A 13456-nucleotide genomic window follows, 5' to 3' on the forward strand; every position below is an offset into this window, starting at 1 on the left:
GACCCTGAGGGGCCCCGGCCACCAAATCGGACCCTGAGTGGCCCCGGCCACAAAATCGGACCCTGAGGGGCCCCACCCACAAAATCGGACCTTGAGGGGCCCCACCCACAAAATCAGGCCCTGAGGGGCCCCACCCACAAAATCAGACCCTGAGACCAAAGTGGCCCCTGAGAGGCACCCACAGTTAAATCGTATCCTGAGTTGAAAGTCTTGCAGGGGCAGCAGGCAAGTCTCTCTTAAAGGGGCAGCCCAGGCACCATTTCAAACCACTATCTGTACTTCCTTCAGGAAATACACATCTAGTATTATTATTACTATTCAGTTGATTTCCGCAATTAATGCGGCCCGAACTGCTACACTCACAGACTCCATTGAGGCCTCGTTTCGAAGCCAGCGTCCACGAGAGGTGTGCTAAGTATTTTTCATGTAGATCGGATTTGGAGTTTTTGCGCAATTTGCATTTGAAAAAACATTTTCCTCAATGCATTTCAATGGGAAAATGTTGCCATAGGGAAAACATGGGACAGTCGTGAGGTGGCAGTTAAGCTCATTGATATCCGCAGGCTCACCCAGTTACTATGCCAATGCCTACGAACTTCACATGACCTCTCTAGGACAGCGTTTCTGGCAGATAATTTCAGCTCTTAAAGCGAAACCAACAGCATAAATGCAAATCTAGCTTCATCACATGACGCATGCCACTGAGAGAGAATGTGCGCATTAGAAGCCCAGTGAGCCAAACTGGCTCTTAAAGGGCCGACGTGCCAAAGTGATTCTTAAAGGGCCGGCGCACCAAAATGAGTCTTAAAGGGCCGGCGAGCCAAAATGAGTCTTAAAGGGCGCGCCAAATCGAAAGCTGAGTGACCCCAGGCTCCAAATCGGAGGCTGAGCTACCCCGACCTCCAAATCGGAGGCTGATCCACCCTGGCCTCCAAATCGGACCCAGCGTGGCCCCGCTAAAAAAATCAGACACCGAGTGGCCCCGCCCACCAAAACGGACCCAGAGTGGCACAGCCCACCAAATCAGACCCTGAGGGGCCCCACCCACCAAATCAGACTCAGTGTCCCCGCCCACCAAATCGGACCCTGAGAGGCCCCGCCCACCAAATCGGACGCTGAGGGGCCCCGCCAACCAAATCGGACTCTGAGGGGCCCCACCCACAAAATCGGACCCTGAGGGCCCCCAATCACAAAATCGGACCCTGGGGGCCCCAACCACAAAATCGGACCCTGAGGGGCCCCGGCCACAAAATCGGACCCTGAGACACCCCAGCCACAAAATCGAACCCAGAGGGGCCCCACCCACAAAATCGGACCCTGGGGGCCCCGCCCACCAAATCGGACCCTGAGGGGCCCCGCCCACCAAATCGGACCCTGAGGGGCCCTCAAAATCGGACCCCGAGTTGACCCGGCCACAAAATCAGACCCTGAGGGGCCCCAACCACAAAATCGGACCCTGAGGGGCCCCGGCCACAAAATCGGACCCTGAGGGGCCCCACCCTCAAAATCGGATCCTGAGGGGCCCAACCAACAAAATCGGACCCTGAGGGGCCCCAGCCACAAAATCGGACCCTGAGGGGCCCCGGCCACAAAATCGGACACTGAGCGGCCCAACCACAAAATCGGACCCTGAGGGGCCCCAGCCACAAAATTGGACCCTGAGGGGCCCCAACCACAAAATCGGACCCTGAGGGGCCCCGGCCACAAAATCAGACCCTGAGGGGCCCCGGCCACAAAATCGGACCCTGAGGGGCCCCACCCACAAAATTGGACCCTGAGGGGCCCCACCCACAAAATCGGACCCTGAGGGGCCCCGACCTCAAAATCGGACCCTGAGAGGCCCCGCCCACCAAATCGGACCCTGAGGGGCCCCGCCAACCAAATCGGACTCTGAGGGGACCCACCCACAAAATCGGAACCTGAGGGCCCCCAACCACAAAATCGGACCCTAAGGGGCCCCGGCCACAAAATCGGACCCTGAGGTGCACCAACCACAAAATCAGACCCTGAGGGGCACCAGCCACAAAATCGGACCCTGAGGGGCACCAACCACAAAATCGGACCCTGAGGTGCCCCGGCCACAAAATCAGACTCTGAGGGGCCCCACCCTCCAAATCTGACCCTGAGGGGCCCCGCCCACCAAATCGGACCCTGAGGGGCCCCGCCCACCAAATCGGACCCTGAGGGGCCCCGCTCGCCAAATCGGACCCTGAGGGGCCCCACTCACCAAATCGGATTCTGAAAGGCCCCAACCACAAAGAGGGACCCTGATGGGCCTCGGACACAAAATCGGACCCTGAGGGGCCAAAACCACAAAATCGAACCCAGAGTGGCCCCACCCACAAAATCGGACCCTGATTGGCCCCGGCCACAAAATCAGACCCTGATTGGCCCCGGCCACAAAATCAGACCCTGAGGGGCCCCGGCCACAAAATCAGACCCTGAGGGGCCCCACCCACCAAATCAGACCCAGAATGGCCCCCGCCCACCAAATCAGACCCTGAGGGGCCCCACCGATCAAATCGGACCCTGAGGGGCCCCGTCCTCCAAATCGGACCCTGAGTGGCCCCGCCCACCAAATCGGACCCTGAGGGGCTCCGCCCACCAAATCGGGCCCTGAGGGGCCCCGCTCACCAAATCGGACCCTGAGGGGCCCCGCCCACCAAATCGGATTCTGAAAGGCCCCAACCACGAAATCGGACCCTGAGTGGTCCCACCCACCAAATCTGACCCTGAGGGGCCCCGCCCACCAAATAGGACCCTGAGGGTCCCCACCCAGCAAATCAGACCATGAGGGGCCCCACCCACAAAATCGGACCCTGAGGGGCCACACCAACAAAATTGGACCCTGAGGTATCCCGGCCACCAATTCAAACCCTAAGGAGCCCAGGCCACCGAATCGGATCCTGAGGGGCCCCACCCACCCAATCAGACCCTGAGGCCAAAGTGGCCCCTGAGAGGCACTCACACTTAAAACGGATCCTGAGTTGAAAATCTTGCTGGGGCAGCAGGCAAGTCTCTCTTAAAGGGGCAACCCGGGCACCATTTCAAACCACTATCTGTACTTCCTTCAGGAAATACACATCTAGTTTGCTTTGAAATCTAACTCATCGGGGAGCTCTGTGCAGCAGAATAAAATTGTCATCTCCTTGCTGCGCGGCGATTCCCAGGATTGGGCCTTTTCTTTGACAACCGGAGATACTATTCTGGCTAATGTGGACGTGTTTTTTCAAGTCTTGGGGTTGTTGTATGATGAACCTAATGCTATTGATCAAGGTGAGAAAACCTTATTGGCATTGAACCAGGGTCAGGATTCTGCAGTTATATTGTCAAAAATTCCGAAAGTGGACGGTCCTTAATAAATGGAATGACGATGCCCTAGCAGCTCTCTTTCGGAAGGGTTTGGCAGAAACCGTAAAAGATGTTATGGTAGGATTTCCTGTTCCCTCTGGTCTTGACGACTCTATGTCATTGGCCATTCAAATTGATCGGCGTTTACGTGAGCGTAAAAATACATGAGAGGCATTGCCACCTTTCGAATGAACTTCTGAACCCATGCAATGCGATAGGGTTTTGTCTAGGGCGCAACATGAGGAGTTTAGAAGGCTAATAAGTTGTGTTTTTCTGTCGGGATGCCTCTCATACTATTGCTGTCTGCCCTAAACAAGGAAAGCGCTTTGCTCACACATTTGCGGTGGGCAATGTACAGCCTAAGTTCCTTTTGGCAATTACCCTGATCTGCTCCTTGTCTACATTTTCCGCTAAGGCTTTTGTTGATTCAGGAGCAGCTTTGAATCTGATGGATTTGGACTTTGCTAAATGTTGTGGTTTTCCCATGATACCCCTGCAGACTCCTATCCCTTTAAGGGGTATTGATGCTACTCCTTTGGACCCAGTTTTGGACCCAGGTGATAAAGCGGGTCACCCCGAACCACCAAGAAAATTGTAAATTTTTGGTGTTGCATAATTTGCATGATACTATTGTTCTGGGTTTCCCTTGGTTTCAAACTCATAATCCTGCTTTAGATTCTGTGTCTGTGGTGAGTTGGGTTTGTCAATGTGTTCTTAGTGACACTCCTATGTTCTCCACCTCTCCCCAGTCTCATGATATTCCTGACTATTTGGCTGATTCTTCTGTTGAATTCAGTGAAAGTAAGTCTGCGCCTTTGCCTCCTCATAGGAGTTATGACTGTGCAATTTAGTTAATGCCCAGGTGTAAATTTCCCAAGGGTCAGCTTTTCAACTTATCGGTACCCGAATATGATGCTATGCGATCTTATATCATGGAGTTGTTGGAGAAGGGTCATACTAGACCATCCTCTTCACCTTTAGGTGCTGGGTTTTTTTGTGGCCAAGAAAGATGGTTCATTAAGGCCATGTATTGACTATCGTTCCCTTAACAAAATCACTGTTAAATATCAGTACCCGTTAACCCTGATTTCTGATTTATTTTCCAGAGTTAAAAGTGCCTGTTGGTTTACCAAGCTTGACCTCAGGGGGCGTATAATCTTATTCACATCAAGCACGGGGATGAATGGAAGATGGCGTTTAATACTCCGGAGGGACATTTTGAGTACCTGGTAATGCCTTATGGGCTCACTAGTGCCCCTTCTATCTTCCAGTCTTTTATGAATGATATTTTCTGGGACTTTGTGGATAAGTTTTTGATCATTTATCTGGATGATATTTTGATCTTTTCCAGTGATTGGGATTCTCATGTGGAACCTGTCCAGAATGTGTTCCGGATTTTGAGGGAAAATTCTCTGTACGTTAAGGGATCGAAGTGCCTCTTTGGTGTACAGAGGATTTCATTTTTGGGATTCATTTTGTCCCCGTCTGCTATTGAAATGGACCCGGCCAAGATACAGGCCATTTATGATTGGGTTCAGCCCACCTCTTTGAAGGCTCTCCAGAAGTTTTTGGACTTTGCTAATTTCTACCGTAAATTTATAAGGAATTTTTTTTGTTATTGTTAATTCACTGATTTGACCAAAAATGTGCTCTGATGTGGTCAATTGGTCTCCAGAGGCAGTTTTTCCATTTCAGGAGCTTAAGCGGAGATAAACTTCTGCTCCAGTTCTACGGCAACCTGATGCCTCACTCCCATTTCAGGTGGAGGTAGATGCTTCTGAAATCGTTGCAGGAGCCATTTTGTCCCAAAGAGATCTGGTGATATCTAAGATGAATCCCTGTGCCTTCTTTTTTCGAAAATTCTCCCCTTCTGAACGCAACTATGACGTGGGGAATCGGGAATTGTTGGCCATGAAATGGGCATTTGAAGAGTGAAGACAGTGGTTGGAGGGAGCTAGACATCAAGTTGTGGTCCTCACCGACCACAAGAATTTGATTTATCTTGAATCAGCCAAACGCTTGAATCCTAGACAGGCTAGGTGGGCCTTGTTTTTCACACCTTTTATTTTTGTGATCTCTTTTCTTCCGGGCACTAAGAATGTTAAGGCAGATGCACTTTCTAGGAGTTTCTGTCATGATCCAGGTTTGATCTGACAGTTTTAAATGCACAAGTGAACTTTTTTCCTTTGACTGTGTGCCAAAGTGTGGTATTTGCCCCCTGGTGGCCATTAGGATTATGGCACTGTGGTGTCGTTTGTTCTAAGTTGCCCCGGTGGTGGTGAGCGGTAGTGCACTTTAGTTTCTTTGTTTAGGTGAATGTAATTATAAAACAGGTGTGATGCTCTATAAAAGAGTGTCAGGTGTATCAATCACGGTTGGTGATAGGTTTTCAGTTAGTCATTCACAAGTAAGCCTGGGTGAAAGATGGAGCTGAACAAGAGTCCTGGGCAGCCCAGCCAGAGGGGACGAGTGGCAGCTATGGAGTCTGCAGGGAGTGTTGGCATGGATTGGTGCAATGGGGTCTGCAAGAAGGGCTGGCATGGCGTGGTGGAGTCACAGTTTATGGTGTCAGCAGGAAGTGCTTGCATGGCTTGGTGGAGTGGCGACTATGGTGAGAGTTGCACTCAGCATGCTGGACTTGGTTGCTGAAAGCTGGACTCAAGCATGCTGGACTTATTGGCAGAAGCTGGACTTATCTTTGGACTCTGTTTACTGGACAGCTGCAACTGGTGGTGGACTCTGCTCCAAGGCTGCACTATGGTGATGGATCCGGTTATGGTGATGGATCCGGTTGGAGGAGAAAATGCACGCAGGTGGTGGGCTCTGTTGCTGGGGGCGTAAGCAACAGAGCAAAGCTAAGAGGTGTTTCCCCTGTTTTGTCATTTTCCCTTATGTGTGTTTAGTGCAGTGGTGGGATTAGTTTCTGCACCAACCAATTCCCTAGTGAGGGTTTAGGTGCAGGGCGAGTCAAGGTTTTAAGGTTCCTATGCATCGCCCAGTGCGGAACCGGCATAGGGAACGTTAGGAGTGTAGAGACACTGACTCAGGGGAGTGCAGGAGGTCTCCACTTCCCCGTTTCCCTATCGCAGGGCCCTCCATTGTTAATGTTACCCAGGTTTCCCTTATTATTTAAATTCGCCTTACTGGAGGCGGGGTTTCCAGACTTTTGTATATACGTGTAATATCTAAATTCGCCAGTTGGAGGCAGTGTATCCAGCTGCATATCTTATTATTTAAATTCGTCCCACTGGAGGCGGTGTATCCAGGGTCACGTGTGTCATATGGGTTCGCCTTGCGGTACTTGCTGCGTCCAGACACACGTGACTGTGACATTATCACCAACCTTACTTTTTTTTTCTGGTGAGCCTTGGCCATGTGGAGACCTGTGAACAATTGCTGCTGGGCCTCACTGAGGTGAGTGAGGAGCTGCATGGTGTTCAAGCAGCTGCGGCAGCGATTATCAGGGTCTGGAGCCTTCCCTTTGGCTCAACCAGAAAATCAAAATGGTGGCTGCGGTCTGGCAAAAAGCCCCTAGAGTCGCTGCTGGGGAGCGGGACTTGTTCATACTGGCGGGCACACCCAGACAGGTGGGTGGAGTTGGTGATCCCCATGGCACTGTCTGGGGTTCCCCGAGGTGAAGGGGTACGTCCCTGTAGCGAGCAGACTGGTGTTATAGTCCACGGGGCTCACGCCAAATCTTCAATACCACCGAAGAAGCCGTCCCCTCCTGGTCGTGTGGAGGAAGGCGACCAGCGAGTGTATATTCCCTCCATATCCCGGTTCCCTTCTCCTCCAGGTGTGAGCAGCAGGTGCGCTGCGGGGGAGTGGGGGCATATCTCAACCCTCGCCGTTAACCAACCCTGGGAGGCACAGACCTCATGGTGACAGGGTTGAAGGGTGGTGTCCCTTGGTGAACAGTGGGGGTGTGAGTGTGGTGACACAGGGGGATGCCTCTGTTGTCGATCCAAGAGTGAGTTCACCAAATAATGACAAACGAATGCATGGCAATAAACATTCAGGTCCGGACCTGTGTGTGAACGAGCATGTATGGGTGGCCACCAAAAAACATCCTGTGGAAGTGTGTTGTGGAGTCTTACCAGCTCATAACAAACATACACATACATAACTCGGTCCCCAGGTCGGCGCTGTGGAGATGAGTGGTGCCTCCAAAACATACATTGCCAATATCAGCGGTGCGTGTGTCATAAACCTGAGGTGCAGGTAGTTGCAGGTGTGAACTCTGGATCTAGGCATCCCTGCTGCAGGTGTTTCCCTGATGAGGAGTGGTCTTGAGGGTCCAGAGGCCCCTCATTAGGGGAGGGTACTGTCATGATCCAGGTTTGATCTGACAGTTTTAAATGCACAAGTGAACTTTTTTTCCTTTGGCTGTGTGCCAAAGTGTGGTGTTTGCCCCCGGTGGCCAATAGGATTATTGCACTGTGGTGTCATTTGTTCTAAGTTGCCCCGGTTGTGGTAAGCGGTAGTGCACTTTAGTTTCTTTGGTTAAGTGCACGTAATTATAAAACAGGTGTGATGCTCTATAAAAGAGTGTCAGGTGTATCAATCATGGTTGGTGATAGGTCTTCAGTTAGTCATTCACAAGTAAGCCTGGGTGAAAGATGGAGCTGAACAAGAGTCCTGGGCAGCCCAGCCAGAGGGGACGAGTGGCAGCTATGGAGTCTGCAGGGAGTGCTGGCATGGATTGGTGGAGTCCAACGATGGGGTCTGCAAGAAGGGCTGGCATGGCGGAGTCGCAGTTTATGGTGTCAGCAGGAAGTGCTTGCATGGCTTGGTGGAGTGGCGACTATGGTGAGAGTTGCACTCAGCATGCTGGACTTGGTTGCTGAAAGCTGGACTCAAGCATGCTGGACTTTTTGGCAGAAAAGTTGGACTCAAGCATGCTGGACTTTTTGGCAGAAGCTGGACTCATCTTTGGACTCTGTTTACTGGACAGCTGCAACTGGTGGTGGACTCTTCTCCAAGGCTGCACTATGGTGATGGATCCAGTTATGGTGATGGATCCGGTTGGAAGAGAAGATGCACGCAAGTGGTGGGCTCTGTTGCTGGGGGCGTAAGCAACAGAGCAAAGCTAAGTGGTGTTTCCCCTGTTTTGTCATTTTCCCTTATGTGTGTTTAGTGCAGTGGTGGGATTAGTTTCCGCACCGACCAATTCCCTAGTGAGGGTTTAGGTGCAGGGCGAGTCGTTGCCTGGTGCGGAACTGGCATAGGGAACGTTAGGAGTGTAGAGACACTGACTCAGGGGAGTGCAGGAGGTCTCCTCTTCCCCGTTTCCCTATCGCAGGGCCCTCCATTGTTAATGTTACCCAGGTTTCCCTTATTATTTAAATTCGCCTTACTGGAGGCGGGGTTTCCAGACTTTTGTATATATACGTGTAATATCTAAATTCGCCAGTTGGAGGCGGTGTATCCAGCTGCACGTCTTATTATTTAAATTCGCCCCACTGGAGGCGGTGTATCCAGGGTCACGTGTGTCATATGGGTTCGCCTTGCGGTACTCGCTGCATCCAGACTCACGTGACCGTGACAGTTTCTTTGCGGATTCTCTTGATGTGACCGAGCCTATTACCATTCTAAATGAGGGTGTAGTTATTTCCACCATCTCACCCAATTTGAGACGTGCCCTGGAGGAATTTCAGGAGGACAAACCTGAACGTTGCCCTATGGGTAAATTGTACTGTATGTCCCTGACCAAGTGGGGGAAAAGAGTAATGTCTGAAATTCATTGCTCCGCATTGGCTGGTCATCCAGGTATTTTTGGTACCAGAGATTTGGTGAGTCGGTCTTTTTGATTGCCTGCCTTATCTCGTGATGTCAGGAATTTTGTGCAGTCCTGTGGGACTTGTTCTTGGTCCAAGCCCTGTTCTCGTTCTAGTGGGTTGTTGATGCCCCTGCCAGTGCCCAGGAGGCCATGGACTCATATCTCAATGGATTTTATTTCTGATCTTCCTGTCTCTCAGAGGATGACTGTTATGTGGGTGATCTGTGATAGATTTTCTAAGATGGTCCATCTTGTACCACTCCCAAAGTTGCCATCATCTTCTGAGTTGGTGCCCTTATTTTTACAATAGGTGCTTCGGTTGCATGGGATTCCTGAGAACATTGTGTCGGACAGAGGAGTCCAGTTTGTTTCCAGATTTTGGAGAGCAATTGTGTTACAAACTGGGAATTCAGTTATCTTTCTCCTCTGCATTTCATCCTCAGACCAATGGGCAGACTAAGAGAACAAACCAGACTTTGGAATCCTATTTGAGATGTTTCATATCTGCTGATCAGGATGACTGGGTGTCATTTTTGCCCTTGGCCGAATTTGCGCTAAACAATAGGGCTAGTTCTGCCACTTTGATGTCGCCCTTTTTCTGTAACTTTAGGTTTAATCCTCGATTTTCTTCAGGGCAGGTGGAATCTTCGGCCTGCTCAAGTGTGGATTCTGTGGTAGAGAGAATGCAGCAGATTTAGGACCAAGTGGTGGATAAGTTGTCCCACTTTCAGGAAAAAGCCCAACTGTTTTCCAACCAGCATAGGACCATTGGTCCCCGGTTTAAAGTGGGTGATATGGTTTGGTTGTCGTCAAAGAATATTCCTATGAAAGTTGTGTCTCCAAAATTTAAGCCAAGATTTATTGGACCTTATAAGATTTTGGAAATCCTTAATCCTGTTTCTTTCCGCTTGGCTCTTCCAGTTACGTTTAAGATTCATAACATGTTCCATAAATCCTTGTTGAAGAGGTTTGTAGAGCCAGTAGTTCTGATGGTGGTGCCTCCTGACACTGTTTTGGTTAAAGGTAATTTGGAGTATGAGGCAGAGAAAATATTGGATTCTCGTTTGGCTAGACGGAGACTCCAGTACTTGGTCAAATGGAAGGGATATGGCCAGGAGGATAATTCTTGGGTCTCTGCTTCTGACATTCATGCCGAAAGATTGGTTCATGCTTTTCACCAGGCACATCCTGACTGGCCTGGTGGCGTGGATGAGGGTTCGGTGACCCCTCCTCAAGGGGTGTACTGTTGTGAATTCTCTTTGGCCTCCCTCTGGTGATTACTGAAGGTAGTGGAGCTGATCAGATTGACATAGGGGTTGCAAGTTCTCTTTCTGGGCTCCCTCTGGTGATTACTGGAGATAGTGGAGCTGATCTGATTAACAGAGGCTTGCCACCTGATAATGAGGAAGACAATTGGAGATCTGGGGATTCAGATTGGGATTTAAGACAGCCAACTCCCTCTATCCCTGCTGGTGATTTTCTTCCTGTGCCTCCTGAGGTCTGATGTCTCCTGCTCTTTCCCTGCATGTTCAGCTAAGTGGTTCATTTGCTACTTTGTTTGCTACTTTGCATTTGATCTGGTTTTGTCTATCTCTGCTTTGTGCGGGTCAGCTAGCTCTGGTTGGGGCTGTGCTGAATCACCGCCCATATGTTACTGCTTGGGCCAGTTTGTTTTGTCCCCTGTTATATTGGTCTCCTTTTGCTTTGCTTTCAGAATATACCAGAGTGCTGATATAGTGGGGGCGAAGTCGTGCGACTTCAGTGTTTTTTGCGTGATTGCAGACAGTGTCTTTCCTTTCCTGTCCTGTCTAGTCAGTGTGGGCCCCATCATTTGCTCATTCTATTTTTCTGCCTGCGTTTGTGTTTTCATCTTGTCTCACCGACAATATATGTTTGGGGGTTATCTATTCCTTTGGGGTCTGCTCCGAGGCAGTTTAGATTTCCCCTTTCTTGCTTTAGGCTTAGTTAGCTCTCCGGCTGTGCCGAGGCGTCTAGGATCATCGTAGGTATGCTCCACGGCTACTGCTAGTTGTGTGGACAGGATCAGGGGTCTGCAATCCACTTAGTTACCAACCCCTCTGGTTTTCTGTGGTTTAGCCTGGGCCTGCTATCCTCCTCGGTGACCCATTCATAACAGAATCACCAGCCTAACTGTAGACTCTAGGGTACTCTAAAGAAGGAAAGAATTAGAAAAAAAAGGGTCAATTTTTTTTTTTATATATTTTTTCCTCTTTTTTTTCTCTGGGGCTGTAGGAGGATATTTTTTGTCTAAATGGAGACTAAGCAATTGTCTGATTTTGTTGAGCAGCTCGCTGCTGAAGTGTGGGGAATTTCTGCCTATCTTGCTCAATCATCTGCTGTTGAACCAAAAATCCCTACTCCTGATGTGTTTTTTGGGGATCGGTCTAAATTTTTGAATTTTAAGAATAATTGCAAACTATTTTTTGCTTTCAAACCTAACTCATCGGGGAGCTCTGTGCACCAGGTTAAAATTGTCATCTCCTTGCTGCACTGCGATCCCCAGGATTGGGCCTTTTCTTTGACACCCAAAGATTCTATTCTGGCTAATGTGGACGCGTTTTTTCAAGCCTTGAGGTTGTTGTATGATGAACCTAATGCTATTGATCAAGGTGAGAAAACCTTATTGGCATTGAACCAGGGTCAGGATTCTGCAGAGTTATATTGTCAAAAATTCCAAAAGTGGGCGGTCATTACTAAATGGAATGACAATGCCCTAGCAGCTCTCTTACGGAAGGGTTTGGCAGAAACTGTAAAAGATGTTATGGTGGGATTTCCTGTTCCCTCTTGTCTTGATGACTCTATGTCATTGGACATTCAAATTGATTGGCGTTTACGTGAGCGTAAAACTACACGAGCTGCGTTGCCGCCTTTCAAACGAACTTCTGAACCCATGCAATGCGATAGGGTTTTGTCTACGTCGCAACGTCAGGAGTTTAGAAGGCATAATAAGTTGTGTTTTTTCTGTGGGGATGCCTCTCATACTATTGCTGTCTGCTAGTTGTGTGGACAGGATCAGGGGTCTGCAATCCGCTTAGTTACCAACCTCTCTGGTTTTCTGTGGCTTAGCCTGGGCCTGCTATCCTCCTCTGTGACCCAATCATAACAGACTTCCTGTAATAACCAGTTAATTACAGCAGGAGATGTTATGAGAGCCAGACAACAAGAATGGGATCCATTTACACAGAGGCAGGGAAGTATACCTCCCAGGGATAGCACTTCCTCCAATCAAAGCACAATTCTTAGACAATTTGGAGCCAGTGGTCAGTGATGTATATTGGAGTTTGTATTGATCTCATATTTATGGAAGATATATTTTCACCGTCAAAGTCAATGGGCAAACATAACGCATTCACTCACATCACAGTAAGGCCTTTTTAACTTTTAACTACTCCAACTTAATATGGGGCCGATGGATAATGCTATCCAGTCCATGTTTAATTTCTATAGAAAGGTAAAATTGTGATAGGACACATTATGACAATATCTACAGCCTGGGGCCTCTAGGGGTGAAGATATCCTGAAAGTTAGGGATCACATAAAAATCTAAAAGCCCTTACACATCCCACAACCAGCCCCCACATAAGCTCACCAAGAGGAACTATGTGATAAAAAGCAGAATTTGGGCTTGGTCTTTGTCAATACTTGAAGGTACAGCTTGCTGTGGGTTGTGTCCATTTTCCTAAGGAGTACCTAAAGGCCCGATCACACATAGCGATCTCGCTAGTGAGATCGCTGATTTTGTGACGAAACAGCGATCTCACCAGCGAGATCGCTGTGTGTGACGGAGATCAGCGACCAGCCACCCTGCCGGGTATCGCTGATCGTGCTTGATCGGCCTGGGCCATTTTTCGATCGCTGGTCTCCCGCTCGCCAGCACGCATCGCTGTGTGTGGCAGCGAATGTCCAGTGATCAGCGATGCTGGACGCTGGTTTCTAATGTAAACATTGGGTATCCAGGAGCCGTGGCTCCTGGATACCCGATGTTTACATTAGAAACCAGCGTCCAGCGTCGCTGGTCCTGATCACTGGAGGGGCTGTCTTGTGACAGCTCACCAGCAGTCAGCCTAACGATGTCCCAATGATCCCATCATGTCGGATCGTTGGTGGGATCACTGGGACATCATTATGTGTAACGGGGCCTTAACTCTGATAAGCTTTACGCCATTTCCATGACATCAGGTTTAGTATATTTTCTGCTATCGCTTTTATTTTATTTGATTATACAGGGTGGTCCAAAAGTAGGTGGACAGAAGATAATAACATTTATTTTGATTTATATCTAAAATTATATTTACTAACACAAGC

This window comes from Dendrobates tinctorius, unplaced genomic scaffold (assembly GCF_039654945.1).
Source record: "Dendrobates tinctorius isolate UK_male_01 unplaced genomic scaffold, ASM3965494v1 ptg000008l, whole genome shotgun sequence".
Lineage (NCBI taxonomy): Eukaryota > Metazoa > Chordata > Amphibia > Anura > Dendrobatidae > Dendrobates > Dendrobates tinctorius.